The sequence below is a fragment of the Dioscorea cayenensis genome, chromosome 3, assembly GCF_009730915.1.
Source record: "Dioscorea cayenensis subsp. rotundata cultivar TDr96_F1 chromosome 3, TDr96_F1_v2_PseudoChromosome.rev07_lg8_w22 25.fasta, whole genome shotgun sequence".
NCBI lineage: Eukaryota > Viridiplantae > Streptophyta > Magnoliopsida > Dioscoreales > Dioscoreaceae > Dioscorea > Dioscorea cayenensis.
Window position 1 is genome coordinate 12791311 of NC_052473.1, and position 20117 is coordinate 12811427.

General features: G+C 35.0%; 1 long non-coding RNA gene across 1 annotated transcript; it reads left to right on the forward strand.

The window, feature by feature from the left end:
* Nucleotides 1–9391: 9391 nt before the first annotated feature.
* On the forward strand, nucleotides 9392–13671 carry LOC120257320. The gene is made up of 3 exons (XR_005535642.1): nucleotides 9392–9558; nucleotides 10253–10366; nucleotides 13416–13671. It is a non-coding gene; the product is annotated as an uncharacterized LOC120257320 (long non-coding RNA).
* Nucleotides 13672–20117: the final 6446 nt, after the last annotated feature.

A 20117-nucleotide genomic window follows, 5' to 3' on the forward strand; every position in this document is an offset into this window, starting at 1 on the left:
ATCCTTCACAAACACTCTTCATCACTTCAAGAGAATGACTTCCCTCAGCCCCAATCTCTTAGCATGATCAACATCTCTAATCACTTATTCAAAGAAGATATGAGCTACAATATCAACCAACTTCAAAAGGACCATGTATATATGTTAGATAAGTTAAATCAAGAACAGTTAATGATTTACCAAAAAATCCTAGAAGCAATAAACAGTGGTGAAGGAGGTATGTTTTTTGTGTATGGTCATGGTGGAACTGGGAAAACTTTCTTGTGGAATACAATCATAAATGGAATATGATCGAAAGGGAAAATTGTCCTTACTGTAGCATCATCAAGTATTGCATCCCTATTATTACCTAGAGGACAACCCACTCTTGATTTAAGATTCCAATCAATATTGAAGAATGTTCAACGTGTCAAATTAAGAAACAAACTCAGTTAGCATAATTAATAGAGCAAACTACTCTTATTGTGTGTGATGTGGTCTCCGCAAGTGCATGGGTAGCACACAAGTAGTAAAGTGATACCTCGAGAAGGGTAGGGTTGTCGAACCACAGGAACTGGACTTGAAGTACTGATTTATCTTCTGATGTTCAGTTTAACAATTATTATAACAAGATCGAACTAAAAGCTAATGACAAAGGAGAGAACGATAGTAGTGACAGTGGGGATTAGGATGGTGTTTTCAGCAACAAAAGAGCAATGCCCCGGGATGATTCCTATGAGTTATAGCATGTTGACTTGATCCTAAAGACTACCAGGTACATTCTAAGGTCCTTGTGTGTACTCAAGAGCAATGTTGCATCTATGGTTGTCAAATACACCAAGGTTCTACTGAGATAACTAAATTACCAAAGCATATATGCAAATCAAACACATCAAGTTATGCAAAACACATCATTAAACACAAGAAACCAATAGAACTCCGTAATCATTGAAATCAAGTAGTCAAATCATACAAAACAACATAGTTCACATCTCAGAGCACCGTGGATGGTTAGTCCCTCATGGATGGGTACAACAAGAAAGACAAAGATGAAAAACTGGGGAAAGAAGTCATGACTCCCTTCTTCTAAAGATAGTCTTCCTCGCCGAGCTCCATATGCTAACCCCACTTCTTATGTGCCTCCAACTTGTCTTTGATCCCCCCTAGAAGATGTGGTGAAGTTTGATCTTCGCTCTCTTCCAAGTTCTCTTGGTGGAGATTGGAATCCCAGAACAAAGATGAGAGCAAACCCTAGAAACTGAAATTAAAAAGGGCTGTCTTCGAGCTCGACACAGGCTAAGCATGATCGTGCTTAAATCGTGTTTCCATGGAATGGTTTTGAGTGAATTGGCCAAGTGTTTGCCTGGAATTTCCAGTGGAAGGAAGCATAGTTGTGCTTGGAGCATGCTTCCTTGAGCATGATTGTGCTAGGAGCCTCCGACGCGTGCTTCCCCTGATGAATAGAAAATAACTCCAGCCTGAGATTTCCAGGGGGAGGGACATGAGTGTGCTTCAACCGTATTTGCCCTAGTGACACTCCCCTGCAAGCTTTTTCACCTGATCAGCATGAGGCTAGGATATTCAGGAAAAAGAGCACGACTGTGCTTTGCCCGTGCTGAGCTTGAACACTTAGACATTTTTTCAATTTTCACTCGCTTAGTAGCTAGATTCACTCCTAATTTCTTCGAGCTCCTCAATTCCTGCATCATTAACAAATATACCCAGAATAGCACCGAATGTATACAAAGATGTGCCAAAAGGTAAGCAAAAACATGAATTAAGGGTAAGAAAACATGATATGAATTTCATTCATCAATGTGGGATGAAGCACCCATGAGTCATAAACACTGCCTTGAAGCTTTAAGCAAAACTTGGCAAGATCTTCTTTCAAATACAAATCTTGAAACATTGACAAAACATTTTGGAGGCAAAAACAGTCATTCTTGGTGGAGATTTTCACCAAACATTACCAATCATTCAACACTGAACTAGATCAAATATTGTTAATGCAGCTATTACACATTCTCATCTATGGAAGCAATGCAAAGTATTTAAGCTCCAAACAAATATGAGACTTCCACAAAACAACCTTGATGAAGCAAGCAAACATCAGCTACAATGCTTTGCAGTTGGTTATTTCAAATTGGTGATGGTAAAGTTCCATCTGTTGATACTAATTATGATGAAGAAGGTGACTGTATAGAAATTCCACAAGAATTCTTGATACACAATTCAGAAGATTCAATTGAATCAATTCTTGATGCTATATATCCATAATTTCAAAGTAATTATAAAGATGCAAACCATCTTAGATAGAGAGGTATTATCACACCATACAACAAAGCTATTGACACAATAAATGAAGTAATGATCCAAAGAATTAAAATCTTGAACAAACCTATTTAAGCTCAGATTATATCTCAAAATCTTCAACAAGTGCTGAAGCTCACAAATCATTATACTCAATTGAGTTCCTAAATGCTTTAAAGTTCATAGGTATACCTAACCATGAACTAACTTTAAAGTTAGGTTTTGTCATTATGTTAATAAGAACTATAAGCCAAGTAAATAGACTTTGTAATGGAACTAGATAAATAGTTACACAACTCTGTCCAAATATTATTGAAGCAAGAATAATTTCAGGTTCTAACATAGGTTAGAAAGTTTACATTCCTAGAATCATTATGTCTATGCAAAATACTAAATGGCTTTTCATAATGTGTAGGAAACAATTCCCTATTAGAATTTCATATGCAATGACTATAAACAAAAGTCAAGGGCAAACGCTAGAGTTAATTGGTCTTTATTTACCAAGAGTTGTCTTCTCACATGGACAACTTTATGTTGCTTTCTCAAGAGTTACATCATCTGCAAGATTACAGATTTTGATTCTTGACAATAATGGAATTAATACAAATAAGACTAGGAATGTTGTATATAGAGAAATTTTTGATAACATCTGAAATCTATTATTTCGAATGCATTATTTGCAGTTTGTTGTCTTTTGGGAGAATTGGAGTACAAATTTATTTATTTTTATCAACTTCTTATTTTTAATGTGTTATTGGTAATGCATTATTTGTAATGGAAAATATACTTTTGTATTAATTTATGGCATATATAAGTTTCAGATTTAAGTGGTAAATAGATAGAATAAAACTCCATGCAAAAACATGATGAATTTAGTTATTTTTTTACAACCATGATGTAATGAGAAACAAAAAGAATTTAAGAAAAGATAAATTATCATCTCCATCACATTATGTCAAAAAATCATCATAACTATTTTATCGATAAAAGATTAAAAATTAGAAGAATCCATCATCCATGAGAAATTTAATAAAGATTTGGAAGTCAAATTTTAACATAATTCTAACAACTTCAACAATAAGATAAAACAAGAGTTTAACTCAATACATATTGACGAATTAGTTGAGTACGAAAAATTTCATATGTTTTTTGTCAAAAGTTTCTATGAAAACTAATATGAAACATATAAGAGGACTAATGGAATTACAATTGCAAGAAAGGAGAAAACGTAACAAAAAGAGTTATCAGGACGCTGCTATGAACCTTGCCAAAGAACTGGTTTGGTTCCTTTCTTTTAGTTTATATTCATTGACTAATGGAATTACAATTGCAAGAAAAGGAGAAAACGAAACAAAAAGAGTTATCAGGACGCTGCTATGAACCTTGCCAAAGAACTGGTTTGGTTCCTTTCTTTTAATTTATATTCATTGCTCTATCTTTCTTTCAATCTTTATTCACTATTATTAGTATGAAAAAAATGAAAAATGTTTGAAACAACTTAGCAAATATTGGTCTTTTAGGTGTTGAAAAACATTAATTTGGTATATCGAGGAGGTAATATTGGATTAATGGGCTTAATTGCTCAAATTGTCTTTGACGGTGGAAAGCATGTTCTTGGGTATGGTTTACTATTTTGTTCATGTTAAGTACATGCATTTAAGAAAAAACCTCTTATGTTATTAACAACATATTTGATCCATCTACTTAGTGTAATTCCTAAGGCACTAATGGGTGAAGAGGTATGAACATAATTCATGTTTTTAGTAATACTTGTGTAAAATTTTTCCCTTTATTATTTATTACTTTTTTTCCAGATCATTTGTGTCACTATAGGAGAAGTAAAATCAGTTAAAAATATGTACCAGAGGAAAACAGAGATGAGCAAACATTCTGATGCCTTTTTTGCTTTTCCTGGTTAGTGAATAACCTACATTTTCTATCACTCAATATTAGACAAAAATCAACCTCCTTTCCTCCTATGAAACAAACAAACTCATGTGAATTTAAATTATTATGCAGGAGGTTATGGCACTCTTGAGGAACTTTTTGAAGTGATTTCTTGGGCACACTTAGGCATGCATAACACACTAGTAATTTAATGCCAATTGTACAAATACACAATAAAAATTATGACAACAACAGAAATAACTTATTCTTGGTTTTAGGTTGGATTGCTAAACATTGATGGCTACTATAACTCATTGCTCACTTTCATTTGCCAAGCTATAGAAGAAGGTTTCATTAAGCCAAGTGCAAGACATATCATTGTCTCCGCTTCAAATGCAAAGGAGATGATGAGGAAACTCGAAGTAATGTTTCCAAATTTTTGAATAACATGTAGTTAATGTGAATTTCTTGATAATCATTGTTAATTATGAAGAAATTGACTACAATAATAGCACTACGATCAATGTCATGAAAAAAGTTTAATGAAAAATAAATTGGATTCCTAAGCAACTCAAACACTCCAAGATCAGCCAAATTTCTACTTAAACATCAACATATTAGGAACAACATTATAGACAATTGTTGTCGTTGAAAACTTCAACTTATGTTTGTAACGTCTTGTCATGACAAAGGTTGATTTGCATATGAAAGTCATTCCCTTATGATTAAGTATCAAATGCCCAAAAGAAAGTAACAAACAATACATTAATGTAATACAAAATGCAATGACAAAAAAAAAACATTCAAATACAAAAATAAATATCAAGTTCGTGAGAATTATTATTGATTGCCTACAATTTTATTGTGATAACATGATTACTCTTCATCTCATGAAGCAGTTGCAACAAAACTGAATTCAGAGTGTCAGCAGCTTCAACACTTCTAAATCAATGAAATGTATGTGAAAAGACAAAGACATGAAGACCAACGTTATGAATATATTTTCAACACTTAATTGAAAAAACATCATGAAGAACATGTTGGTTCACAAGTGAAGAAATCTATATATAGTAATGTTGGTTTATGATATCTCATATCGAAGTCCAATATATATATATATATAGAAATATAAATATGAGTATGTATGTGTGTATGTGAGTGTGACTATCTATCCGTGTCTTCATCAAGCTATGCACCATATGTATCGACTGTTAAAGAACATGAAATACGTCATGATGATGTATCAATTAAATTCTCAACATTCATGCTAGCCTAAGTCCAAACTTATTTTTAAATAAATAAATAAATTACTAAACAAATAAATGAATGAAAACAATGAAATTTTAAATATTGCTTCAAAATTCCATTACAGATAAGATACATTACAGAAGTTCTGTAAACAAATTAAATTCATATTTCCATCTATAAACTTGACTACAAAACTCTCTCACTAATCCATTTTCACCTAACTATTCATTATAAATAATATCATTTACTTTTCGACCACACAAATGGCTCTCACACTCATATCCCTCTTTTCTATCATTTACGTTCTATGCTCCATACTATATCTCTAAATAATTTTGCTGCAGAATATCTGCAATTATTTATCCTATAATTACCAAATTTTTTGTTTTCAAATGGTTTTGAGGTATGATCAACTTTTTCAATAGTAACCATGTTGACCATTGTTATGCCAGAATGACGTGTTTCCTGATTTTTGTATAAAATAATTCCATCTACATATTCAACTAGTAAATGACCTTTAAAAGTTGTATTTGTTAGATATTGGATGCCTGAATCCATTTTCAACTTCATACATTCAATCTAAAAAAAAATGTCAAAAATATATTGTCAATATTAGTATTATAATTTATCTACCATGGGAAAAAAAATTTAATGATAAGTTTTGCACCAATTCAAGCACCAAACTAGCTTCCAAATTGTCTTGCCCGGCACAATTTTGAAGAAAACTAATGTACTCCGTCATGTCAAGATACCATAAATTATCACCACGCATTAACTGCCCAACTTTCCAAATTTTAGATGCTGCATAAAAACTCTTACAACTGCAAAAGATATATGTATATATACTCATACTTCAAAGAAGCAACTATGGCTTTTATACTATGATTAATTAATGAAATTACCAGCCACGTAATATTTGGAGATCATGAAGAGATCTAGACGATGTTGAAGCGATAGATGCAATGACTTTTTCGATAAAATCTTGAGGGATGATGCCAATAAAAAAGACTTGCAATACTTCTCTCCTATACTAACAGAATGAAAAAAATTATCATTAGTAATGTGCGAAAGAAAATGGAAGACAAATAAAAACGAAAGCAAGCAATGAAGGAAAATACATAGAGGGGAAAAAATATAGACCTAGATAAGGAAAGAAAAATGTTCTAACAAACTAGAGCATAATGATCACCACAAATGCAAACTCCCAAACAAAGTTGTGATAGATGGATGCAGATTCTATATATATATATATACATATATACATATAGAGAACACATCATCTAGGGACGTCCCTAGATTTCAAATCTAGGGATGTCCATAGTAGCCATCGGATGAAAATCTGAAGGCTCTTATCATTATGAACACGATGAAACCGCGTTCTACGATGTTGTCACGATGAGTCGTGAAACGGTAAAAAGGTGTACGATGTTTATATAATCAATCAACCATCGGATGATGATCCAACGGCTTAGATTTAAAAACATCCCTAGATTTGAAATCTAGGGGCGTCCCTAGATGATGTTTTCCCATATATATATATATATATATATATATAGAGAGAGAGAGAGAGAGAGAGAACAACATAATTTGGAAAATGCACATTCCCTTTGATATAGAAATAGTATGGAAAATGAAATGACATTTAAATGATTAACCCAAACACAAAAAAGTAATATATGATGAAAAGAATTGAAAGACAACAACATAATCAATAATAGATATTTCTCAACCTTTAATGTCATATCGCAAGCCCATATAAGTTTCTCCTCAACACTACACTATGTATTCTCACTAATAAGAGCCAGCTAATGACTTGAGAAAATTCTTTGACTCAAATAATTGAAAAAAAACATTTATTTATTCATGTATTTATTTATTGAAAATGTTTAAAATCAAAAGCAAATCTTATCTTCTTGGACAATGAATTGAGAACAGAATCCTTAATATCTCTATCGAAAGATGCAAACAAATTACTAAAAAAGTCATGTTTGAAAACCAATAACCCTCAACTGTTAAATTGAGACAAAGAAAAGTAAAATACATATGCCATATAATAGCAAAATCCTATGAGAAATGATATAACCATCTAAAACTAGAAAAAAGGCTTTTGCCAAATAAGCTTAAAGAAAAATATATGAATTGATGAAAAATTGTGAAAATCAAAATCAAATCTTACCTTCTTTGACAAAGAATCAACAACAAAATCCTTGATATCTCTAATGACAGATGCAAACAAATAATATGAAAAGTTGTGTTTGAAAAACCATGCTAACAAGAAGAGAAAAAACACACACACACACACACACACACACACACACACAATCTCTCTCTCTCTCTCTCTCACTCACTCATCTCTCTCTCTCTCTCTCTCTCTCTCTCTCTCTCTCTCTATAAATATATGGATTTGTTTGTTATGTGTAACTATCCCAACAAAACAACCACTTCATTAACAACTACTACTATGACACTCTCCCCAAACAATGCTTCACCATTAATGCCTAAGATCGGAAATACTACATAGTCCCGTTAGGTTACATAAATTGTCATCATTCCTTACGATTGTTAAATTATCAACATTTTTTCCCTTGACTATTATTCTTGCAATGAGTCTTTTATTCTCTTCTTAGCTAATATTTGTTTTCACAACTTGAGTGATGATATATGTGTACTTCAATTTGCAGTGATTCAATTTGCAAGGAGCTTGAAGAATACTTTCTGATGCCTAAGACCTGTCATAATAGAAAGCCTATTTTTATACCTAGAGTGAATAAGGTAGAAGCTACAAGCAATAGAAAGAAACGGATGAGAATTCTAAACTCTAGAAAGCTCCAATTGAAAAATAAATTGAAATGTTCTTCTAAATCCAAACGTAAGGAAATCCCAAAAGAATGACATGAAGGATAACATCCACTTTAATCCGCCTTCCAAATAACATTTATTGCATCATAAGTCACGTGTTAAATTCTCAAATAAGAATGATGGATAATGCATGAATTTGATATGTTTCTTCTTCAGATCTAAAAAAAATCCAAATCATTGAATCTTTGATAGAAGTACAGAAAAAAAACAAATGAAATCACATTCACAAAAGCTTTGAGTGATCAAATTGAAATACAAAACAAAGTGAATGAGCAACTAGAGGTAAGTGTTGTAATTTTATATATATGGAAAATTATATTAACTATGATATGTATTGAAATGTCAAAATGTTGAATATACCTACAATACTTGCAGACATATGAATAAGTAGAAAAGAAAATGCAAAACAAATTATTGAAGTTTATGATAATGTGCAATTGAATCAAGCACTAATTCTTATCACAAACAAAAATTAATCCATGATTCTTCTATAGGTGGAAAAGATACTACAAATGAGAATTGAAACACAAGGAAAGTACCTATACACAATGCTATAGAAAGCTCAAGAAAATCTCAACGTTGATATGAACAATACAAATTCTATTGTAGTTCTGTCAGACTTAAAGAAGAGCAAAAACCAAATGGGAGAATCCAAGGTTCTTAGATTAGGGGAAAAAATCTGCATAAATAACTTCACAAAATCTCACAACGCAACTTTCGTACTATATAAAGATAATGCAGTAACCGAATAACAAGATACTAAGTAAATAACCAATAAACCCTCTGTCAAGTAAAATGCAAGCATAATAGAAAATAAAATGTTGTTGTAATATAGTCATATAAAAATAAATCCTTATGTAGTATGTAGCTTTGAAATTTCTGTTCAAACTTATTATTATGTACTCCGTAAAATAAAAATGATGAATAAATAAAATGTTAAAAAAAAATTTATTTATGGAAAAAAAATTGAATCTATTGACAAATTTCACAATACATTTGAAAATAAAAATGAATAGAAAAAAAAAAACCAGCGTTAGCGCGGACCTCCACATTAGTGTATATATACACTCTCTCTTTTTTTCTCTTTCGCGCTTTTGGCCCTCTTCTTCTCTCTCAGTTCCTCTTCTTTCTCACGTTTTGGCCCTTTCTTCTCTCTCGCTCTGTCACTGGTGCTCGATTGGGTGGTGTGGGCGCTAGAACCTCGGGCGTTTCTTTGCTTTGAATCACCTCCATCGCATTCTGTTCTCCCCTACCATCCATTCCTCTGTCGTCAAGGTATTGCTTCTCTTTGATTTCTATGTTCTTTAATTCTTCTTCGTCTTGTCTTGTGTGGTCGCTTCGATCTTGCCTTCTTCTTATCTTTTCCTTTGTTAGGGTTTCGGATTAATGTTAGGTTTTCAAGTTTTTCTTTTTCTTTTTTTTTTGTTTAAATTAATTTTTGGGTTTTCTAGTTGATCTGTGCTATGTCAGTTTATCATTTATTTAAAGCTTCTATGATTTTTGATTGCGTTGGGTTCGATTGGTGCTGGGGAGGAATGGGGGTTTTTGTTGTTGCATTGTTTCGATTTCGCTTTTTCTTGTATTTGTTTGTTGGGGTTTCGATTGGTGGTTTTTGTGTTTTTTGTTTTTTAATTCAATTGTTTGGTTTTTTTGATTGATCATTGTGGTTTAAATTTGTTACTTATTTTTGCTGTATTCTTAATTTTCTTCATTAGGATTAGATTGGTGCTGCAGAGGAATGGAGGTTTTGGATTAGCGGATAGGTTTTTTTATTAAAAAAATTATCAATTGTTTTGTTTATCTGATTGATTGTTGTAGTGTAAATTTGATGTTTTATCTCGAATATTTGAGTAAGATTAGATTGGTCTTTGAGAGGAATGGGAGTGGTTGTTGCAATGTGTTTCTTTCTCATTAGATGGCCATTCAATCTTATTGCTAGTGGATTCTAACATTTCTTCTTCCTATTCAGGTTATTCCACAAGCCATTTGTACCAGATATGGTTTAGCTATTGGTGCTAATTTTGTGTGGCTTGTGCGTATATTGATTGTTGTTTGCTATCCAATTGCATATCCTATTGGGAAGGTATGCATTGCATTGGTAGTCTTGAGGAATCATGCATATGCCTCTGATTGTTGACTTTCTATGTTGCACTACTTTGTTTTTTATGTTTGAATGCTGTTGCTTTAAAATTGTTATACCTCCCCTAGATCTTTGCACTTGTTTTTGAACTAATTCTTAGTGGATGAGTAGATTACTTAATACCGCTTTGAAGAATATTACTGGTAATTTAGGTTGAACTTCTGGTATTTGCAAGTCTTCTTTGTACAAAATAAACTTGTTGGTAAATGATACTCTGTTGAATTCTTATGGTGACTTTTCCTACGTTATTCCTGCAATTTGTTCCTATGTCTTTTCATGGCACAAGATATTATTTTCTTATCTATGCCATGCTCAAACAATGGATTTGGACAACATTAGAATATAATTTATGAATTTCAGTGGTGGCTTTTAATTCTCATTTATCTATATATTCTAACTTTCTAACAGAGTTTCTTGTAAGAACTTGCTCATTAACTGTATAAGTGAACAAAAGTCTTGCAGCAGAAAACATCTTTTATGTATTCTCCTTTTGATTAGGAAGAAGGAAATAGATTATTCATTGGTGTTCATAATATTAGTTTTATTAAAAACATACCTTTTAGAGAGAGACTATAGGCCCATATATCATGGAAATCTATACGAATGCCATTTTTGCTTGCAAACTTGATTTCATTGACCATTTAAAAATCAGTATAATTTATTCATGCACTAGTGCCATAAGGCATCTACTTTAGTTATTTTTTTTATAGGAGGGCAGTGATGTGTTTTCGTTATTAATTGACATAGATTCTCCAGATTTATAATGCTCAAGAGTTCTAATAGAGCATACAGAAAGGAAGTTTATGATTGGCTGATGCCATAATGTGCTACTGCATTTTGTTTGTGTCATTTATTATTATTATTATTATTACTTAAAGCATCCCATGGGTTCTTGATATTTGCGCCATTTACTTTGATTTCGTTCTAACTGGGTTCTGATAGACTATACTTTTTTTTCCCTCTTTAATGTTATGAGTTATGTACTTTCACATATAGTAATTTTTACATAGAATCTTGTTGAAATCTTCAGGATCAACCGATCAAGAACATTTTGAATTAATATCACAACTTCATGGAATTTTTGATATTCATTTAAAATTCTAGTGTCCCACTCATCTAAAATCCCTAGATTTGTTGTATAATTGCATACTTTCTTTTTTGCTTTTGGGAAGCTGAAATAACTAAAATTGATTTCAGAAAGCTTGAGTAAAGCTGGAAGGTTTTCTGGTGTTTCTTTGTATTCTAACATGATTGACAGTAATATTTTAGTTGTTACCTTTGTAATAATTCACATTGGTTTTCGGGTGAAGTCTCGGTACAAAATGATTGAATGGGAGGTAGTTAAAACAAATAAAAGCTCTCATTGATGAGCTTATGATATTAGTTGGGATTAATTGTGAGGACTGGTGTTGTGTCAGGACAAAGGTCATGGTGATCTCCGTGGATCTTATAGTACCCTTTCATTGTCTCTATAATATGTGTGGCCCCAAACAATGATGATGTCCATGACTATTTCCATGGCCCCCATAAATCTTCAGCCATGAACATATCTCATGTGCATTGGAATTGACTTATTTATTTATTTCTCTTTGTTGAAATGGTAGCTATAGGGTGCGTATGCTGCTCTGCATCTATCTCTGTTGGATTATAGTTAAGTTATAGGTGAGAGAAGTGATATATTTCAAATGGGTTTACAGTAAGGACCTGCATCTCATCAGTAATAACAAGCTTTCCATTTGTCTTCTCTCTCTGGTTTCAATATCTCTGTCATGTCTGCCAGAATCTTTTTCTCTTGTCCTACTCTTTAATGTAATCAATTGCATCCTTGATTATTGAAACCTTATCCAACCAAATAATCAAAATCAATTCAACCATGCATAATACTAGTTTGGTAAATGGAATGTTCATTTTTGTTCATTTGTCAACCAAAAAAATCTTGAATTTACATGCATAATACTGTCATTTTCTATTTGAGGGATGTATTTTGTATGTACTTCAATATTTGCTATTTAGATACAAAAATGATTCATGATTTTTAAAAATTTCTAAAAACCCCCTCCAACTTTTACACACCCCGGACAGCCCTTCTGTTATAGTTTAAATTCCCTTTTACACCCTATCGGTCATTTCAAGTGGGTCCGTGTTATGAAATTTCATTTTTGCCCTTGTAAATGGTGAAAAAATACAGCAGAATCACATCATGTCTGACCTTTATGCATACAATTTTGCATTTTTTTTTTGCCTTCTTGCTTGTTTTTTGTCAAACAAAGTTTAGAAGGCTCATTACATCTTCTTCTTCTTCTTCTTCTTCTTCTTCTTCTTCTCCTCCTCCTCCTCCTCATTTGGTTTGTTTGATTTGAGTTATGCCGGTTTTCCAATAAGGTGAAAATTTTTCGTTGCTCTCACTTTAATCATTCTACGGGAGAGAGTAACAATTAATAAAAATGCAGGGTATTATGGAGAGTTTTTGTACTATTGCTAGATACAACGGGGAGGGACGAGTGCTAATGTTCACGGCGTTGACTTCTTGGGAATTAGTGTTAGCTGAGATATGTGAGCGATGGGGTATCGATATTTTCCATGTCAGGATGAAGTTTATCACAGCCGATGAACATAAAACGGTTTGTCCAGTAGAAAACGAGGTTGACTTCCAGTGAAGGTGTCACGTGTACTCCATCTTCAAATGCACTGTAGTCGATCTTGTTGTTGAGACAGATGATGTGCCATCGTATCCTACAGAAAACGAGTTCTTCTTATTGTAAAGTTCTTCTCTTTTATGTTTATCTAGTTGTAGAAGTTAATTATTGTTTAATTATCCCAGTTTCTATTTAACTATATTAAGTCTCCCTCTAAAAAATGTCTTCTTAGCTTAATTTATTTTGTTTTTGTTTAAATATTTGTTTTAACATTTAAATTGTATAGTTATCATTTAAAACTTTTATGTTTCTGCTTAAAATCTTGATCGTTTTCATTTAAACTAAAGTGTTGGCAGGAATTCGGACTCTAGGAGAGCTTCTGTTCCACCTCATGGTGACCCTGACGATGTGGCACACCTTCCTTCCTCGTCAGATCAATCTGAAGTGTTATCGTTGGATATCGGGCAACGTTTTCGAGGTGTTGAACATTTTAGAGACGCACTTTGGAATTTTGCAATCAAACGGAATTTTGACTTCAAATTCCTAAAGAACAAAAAACACCGGGTGACTATAGAATGCGCTGCAGATGGTTGTTAATGGCACCTTTATGCATCAAAGGAATATAATAAAAATACTTTTAGAATCAAAACAATGCACCCATCACACTCTTGCGGTGGTGGAATTGGATTGGCATCACATTTGAAAGCGTCCAAAAAATGGGTAAGCACACGAGGGATTCAAAAGCTCAAGGACCATCCCTTGTACAAGGCCATCGACATTCAGAATGACATGTTGCGGGAACATGGTGTCCACATTCAATACAAGCAAGCTTGGTTGGGAAAAGAGCATTCTCGGGTGATCCTCAACGGCAGCGACATCTCTAGCTACAATTTGTTGCTTTGGTACGTAGATAAGGTGGTTGAGACAAACCCGCACAGCATTGCGATTGTGGAAAAAGACGGTCAGCGTTTTAAACGTGCATTCTTTTCTTTCAATGCGTGTATTGTGGGGTTCAAGAGGGTTTGCAATCCGCTGTTGTTTGTCGATGGTACCCACCTCCTTGGAAAGTATCGGGGTACCCTACTGGGTACCACAGGCAAAGATGAAAACAATGATTTTTTCCACGTCGCCTTCAGTATTGTTGACAACGGGACCAATGACAATTGGACATGGTTCATTGCCAAGTTAGGTGATGCTTTATACGATGAAGGAGATTATCAAGAGATAATTACATTCATGTCGGACAGGTATAAGGGCCTTGTGGACGATATTGCGAGAGTCTTCCCTTCTTTCCCACGTGCATACTACCTTTGACACTTGGAGGCCAATTTTATGAAAGCCAATGTTATACTTGGGAAGGCATTGAGGGAGGAGTGATGGTCCATATACTTTCGTATTGCGTGGCCATCCACGGTTAAAAAATTCAATGATATTGTAAATGAACTGCAGGCCACATCACCCAAAGCCATCAGTGGTTGATTCAGTCACATTGGTCAAATTATCTATTAAGAGGTGAACGGTGGGGTGAAATGTATTCAAATTTCATGGAGTCGTTCAATGCGTGGATCAAAGAAGCTTGCCATTTACCGGTAACGAAAATGGTCTACTCCATAAGGTATTCCAATGTTGATTTTATTTAACACGTAAGAATTGTTCTTATCTTTTAAAAATTTTTCTTACTATTCAAATATCATTGTCTGTGTTTAACTATCTGGATCTTCATTTAATTTATTATCCTACTATTTAAAAAAATGTGTTTATGTTTAAATATCAATGTCTTTACTTAACCTTGTTTAAGTTTTCGTGTTCTACGTTGTACAGGTTCAAGTTGATATGCATGTTATGCAACCAGCGTGAGCAAGCGAACAAATGGGAGATCAACTTATGCCCGGACATACATTCAAAGGTAGAGATACTTATAGAGGTACTTATGCCCGGACATTCATGTTGGTTGTTGTGTTGATAATCGTTATCAAGTGATTGACCAGTGCAGCAACTCTGTAGATCTTGCCAATAGAACTTGCTCATGTCACATATAGCAAGTTTATGGTATCCCGTGCAAACACACTTGCACTGCAATAATGCAGACAGACACCAACGTTCATCGATTTATTAGCAGCTACTTCATCATCGACAATTACAAACTAGCGTATAAGGAAGCTATATTCCCCATACCCGATAACAACAAGCCTACGGATGAAAATCATGAATTGCGTTCATGACCACTTGTGACAAGAAGGCATCATGGGCGTCCTAGACGAAAGAGGATCGAGTCGCAAGTGTATGAGGTCCGCGAGTTACATTGCAGGAGCTACCACTCGTCTGGTCACAATCGTAGATCATGCAATGAAACCATTGCCGACTAGGCATTATAAATAAACAAATTTTTAAAAAGTAACAAACTTATTTAAGTGTCAACTTTTGATATTTAAAAAGAAAAGAATTAATTTCCTTGTCATTCTTTGTTATTTAAACGTAGACACTGAAAGTTAAACAGAAACGCTTATTTTTAAACATTGACACATATATTTAAATAGAGACATTGTTGTTTGAACAGGGAATACTTCATTTTAAAAGAAACACTAATATTTAAACATTGAAAACTTTGAAAACAATGAATTGAATTTAAATTAATAACGACAAAATTGTTTTACATTTGAAAACAAACAATATCAGGTCAACTCTGTTTCCCCGCAGTCGAAGACCTCCCTTCCATAAGTATGCGGGCAACATACTTTAATCTCAGATAAGGGACGTCCGTTTGTGGTAGCCGTAGCTTTTCATCATCGAGTAATTGCTTGATAAACCGCATGACATAGACGGCATAGTCGATACTTCCTCTTTTTTGTCGTGGGGTTTCAATGTCGTAAACTAGCGGGTACTTTACGGTCACCGTATTACTGAACTCCATATCGATTATGCATTCGAATAATCTCCGTTGTCGAGGTATATAATTTCATATTAGAATACCGATTATTTATCAAACTCTATTAATCAAACTGTATTTATCAAAGAACTTACCATTTCGAATGCGTCGTTATCGTACTCATCACTTTGGCATGAAGAATAATGCTTGTACTCTTGTTTGTTATTGTCAAAGACCACGACATGGAAGTAGCCATTCATGATTATTGGGAGAATGGCAATATCAACATCATGAAGGTTGTGCGCGACATCTCCAATCATAGTGAAAGTCATGTCAGCCGCATCTTCCTGCTTTTACATAAACAGTGCCAGTGGTCATGTGATGGAGTGCGCTTCTTATGAGGATATGGTACTCTGGTCAGAGACTTTTGTATTATGCATACGAAAGCGTCCATCACATCGTCTGTCACCATCTCCTTCCTGTCAAGCAGCGTGAATAGTCTGGCCTGTGTGGTGCTAACAGAGTCATTCTTCCACACGACAATCCTGTGGTTAAACGATAACAGATATAATTAAACAAAAACACAAAATCTTAAGTGGAAAATATATATTTTTAAACGATAATGTAAATATTTAAATGGTAACAGACAAGGTTAAATGGTAAAGCAATAATTTAAATGATAACGCTAATATTTAAATGGAAACTACATAGCTTAAATGGGAACATATATATATAAACAATAACATAAAAACTTCATACTTACATGTCCATAGAGCAGTTGAGGAAAATCCTTATCAACTCCTGCTCGAATTTGTTGAGGCGCGATTGTCCGGGGTATCTTTTATTCTTTGGAATAAAGTCTTTCCGAACTTCATCATATTATTGGTTGGCAAGGATCATATCTTTCATTTTTTTTCAGTGACATTCTCTTACCCCTCGTCAACAATTTTTTTGGGATCATCATGCGGCACTATTATTGACGGTTGTTGGTGTTTAGCACCAGCAACATTTTCCTTTGATGCAGGCATGATAACAACATTGACACGTCCGAATATGCGTGTAAACCGCAAGTGCACGGGTGTCGAAGTAATAATTACCCCGGTGAGTGGGTAGTCGAATCCACAGGGAACGGAAGTATTAGTATTAACCAATTCTTAGTTATCTAGTTGAAATCAATGGACGTGATGAAATGAACTAATTGCAAGAGAATTAATAAGCAAGCAAACGAGCAAGAAAACAAGTAAAGGAGATCTCAATCAATAAAGATGAGGTACTCGGACAATGCTCCCCCTAGGATCTAACATGAAGCTCATGATTCACTAAATGTTTCTAAACCAAGTCTAATGAGTCGAGGTAATCCGAGAACAACCGGCACTAGTCCCCTACAAGGTCCCGGCGGAGAAATCGCTCAATCTCAACACCTCACACCCCATATGACCGCAATACACTCTAGGGACACCTAAGAGTGAAACTGATTCCTAAAGATAGATCCAACCCTAATTCCCGGCGAAGGATCTCTAACCCCCTACAAGGTCCCGGCGGAGAGATCTCTCAATCTCACGTCTCACACCAAATATGGTTGCATAGAGTTTAGGTAATACGGAGATAGGAAAACACTCAATCGTAAGGGAAAAGGGACACTCCACTATCTCATGACTCACCCTCTCAACCCTCTTTAACCTTGAAGTTCTAACTCTAATGGAGACCTCTCTCACATCAAAGTAACAAATCATGCGAATCCAATCAACCACAAGGATTAATTAAACAAGCAAGCAATGGGAATACAAGATTAAAACTCAAATCAACTCGGATTTAATAGAAACATAAAGCAAATCATTACAAAAACATAGATCCTAGGGTTCACATGCCCAAATACCTACTAAAGTTTAGCCCTCTATGGAGCAAGTTACAAAACAATAATTATTATAATGAAAAGTAATGAAAATCATGAAGTAAAATCCCCTTAAATTCTTGATGATGGCCTTGATGGGTCGCCCAACGTCTTGAAGAATCCTTCTCCGAAGCTAGGTCGCCGAAGGCTCCCTCTATGCTATGACGGAAAGAAGATCGATCAAAGTTGGTGATGGACGCCCCCAAATATCGCCAAAGACCTCCTCCAAAACCCTAGCCGCCTTTCCTTCAAAGTGCTCGCCAAAAACCCTCGCCAAAAGTCCCCCAAAAATATGGCAAACGGCCTATTTAAAGCCCAAAAACCGCGCCTGTCACGTGCCCTCACGCGCCCGTGTGGATTTTCCACGCGGCCGCGTGAGCTGCAGGAATTTCGACATGGGCGCGTGAACAGTAATTTCGCTACATTAGTTGCTGCAGTACTTTCACAAAACGCGATCCGAACACTCTTCTCTTGAGGCCACATGTCTGGGCACACGTCCATGTGGTAGGCTATAAAACTTTTCTTCATCGACGTATCTTTGAGAAGTCTTACAATCTTCACAAAGAGAAGAAACATGAAGATGTGGCTGCCTTTGTGCCCTTCCAACTAGTGAATTGACTTGAATCTTCTTGGAAGTTGGCACACATCTCCATGTTTATGAACTCCTCTCGTGTCTTGTTCCTTGAATTGAACAAGAACTCCTAACATTGTGTCTTTATAGCCTATCTTTGCTTCCTTTTTACTCTTCAAGGTATTCACAACCTACATGCATAAAAGAACACCAAATACACAATATGAGACATAAACCATAGTAAAAATGATGCTCAATGCATGTAAAACATATATAAAAATATGTCTACTTAAGCACTTATCAAACATCAACCGGAGATACATCCTTAAATGTTTTTTGTTGTTGTGGGATTATGTCTACCTTCGATGAGGCACTGTCGGCCGGCGGTTCCACCGTGACTTGGATTTCGATGACAACAGAGTCAATGATCTTGTCAACCGCAACCATGGCAACAGTATCAACGGGAGACATACCCTTAGATGGTTCTTATTCTTTAGGGAATGTGTCCACCTTCGATGCGGTACTGTCAGCCGTCAGTTCCACCGTGACGGGGATTTTGTTGACAACAGAGTCAACGATCTTCTCAACCGCGGCCATGGTAACAGCATCAATGGGAGACACATCATTTGCTTCTTCTTGTTGTTCAGGGATTGTGTCTACCTTTGATGCTGCACTGTTACTCGGCGGTTCCACTGTGATGGGCATATCATCAATGGCAACAGACTCAATAATAGCATCAGTCGCCGATGGTGCTACTATTATTTCATCGTCAGCCGATGGTGGATAGAGAGTTTTCCTCTTTATTTCAAGCCTCTTCAAATGTGGCCATCTTCGAATGGTCATTCCAATGACGTCCCCGTCATCAAATTCCAAGTCATCCCACTGACGTCGTCCCACTTACTTTATTTGTTTGGAGGAAACGGCGCAGTCGATTGTGACCGTCCATCCAATGCCTTAACTCGAGCGACAAGCCGAGGGAACTCGATTATCAATATATGGCACGCCTGCAGTAGAGTTACAGTGACGTCATCGCCTATTGCCGTCGGGGGAGATGGGGCTGGAAGTAGGGGAATGGCGTCGAGCGCACACGGAAGAGGTTAGCCTCTCATCTTGCCTTCAAGCAACTGGTTCCAGAGCAATAGCATCCCCAGGCAGTTGGCCCGAACAAATATATCTTCATCAGCATTCACCGGGACCAGCTCAAGAAAATAACATATGTAAACAAAACAATCTCAACGAAATCATTCAATTTAAACAATAACAAATGTGTTTAAATATTTAACTTATAATTTAAACGGTATCACATATATTTAAACATAAAACAAAAAGTTTAAACACTAAAGAATATTTTTAAACAGAAACTACAATTGTTAAACGTTAAATACTATATTTAAACATTAACTACTATTGTTAAACACATTGTTCATGATTTATTACCTCCTTTCCTTCGAGAGATGACAAACTAGTTTCTATCGACACATGCTTCCGATAATTATTTTCACCATAGCACAGCATCCTTGGGGTCTTGCCAAAAAGAACTTTCTTTCCAGTTCTGCTAAACTCATAAAACCAGATGTTCAGTGCGACCGAGCAATCCTTAATGTACCCGTGTTGATCTTCTTCCCCGTGCATCTAGCTTGAACTCGAGCGGCAGCTTGTGGAACGTCCTCCATAAGCCACTTGTGCATCGCCTGCGCCCATGTGTATCGCCTCATGCCAGGTAGATGATT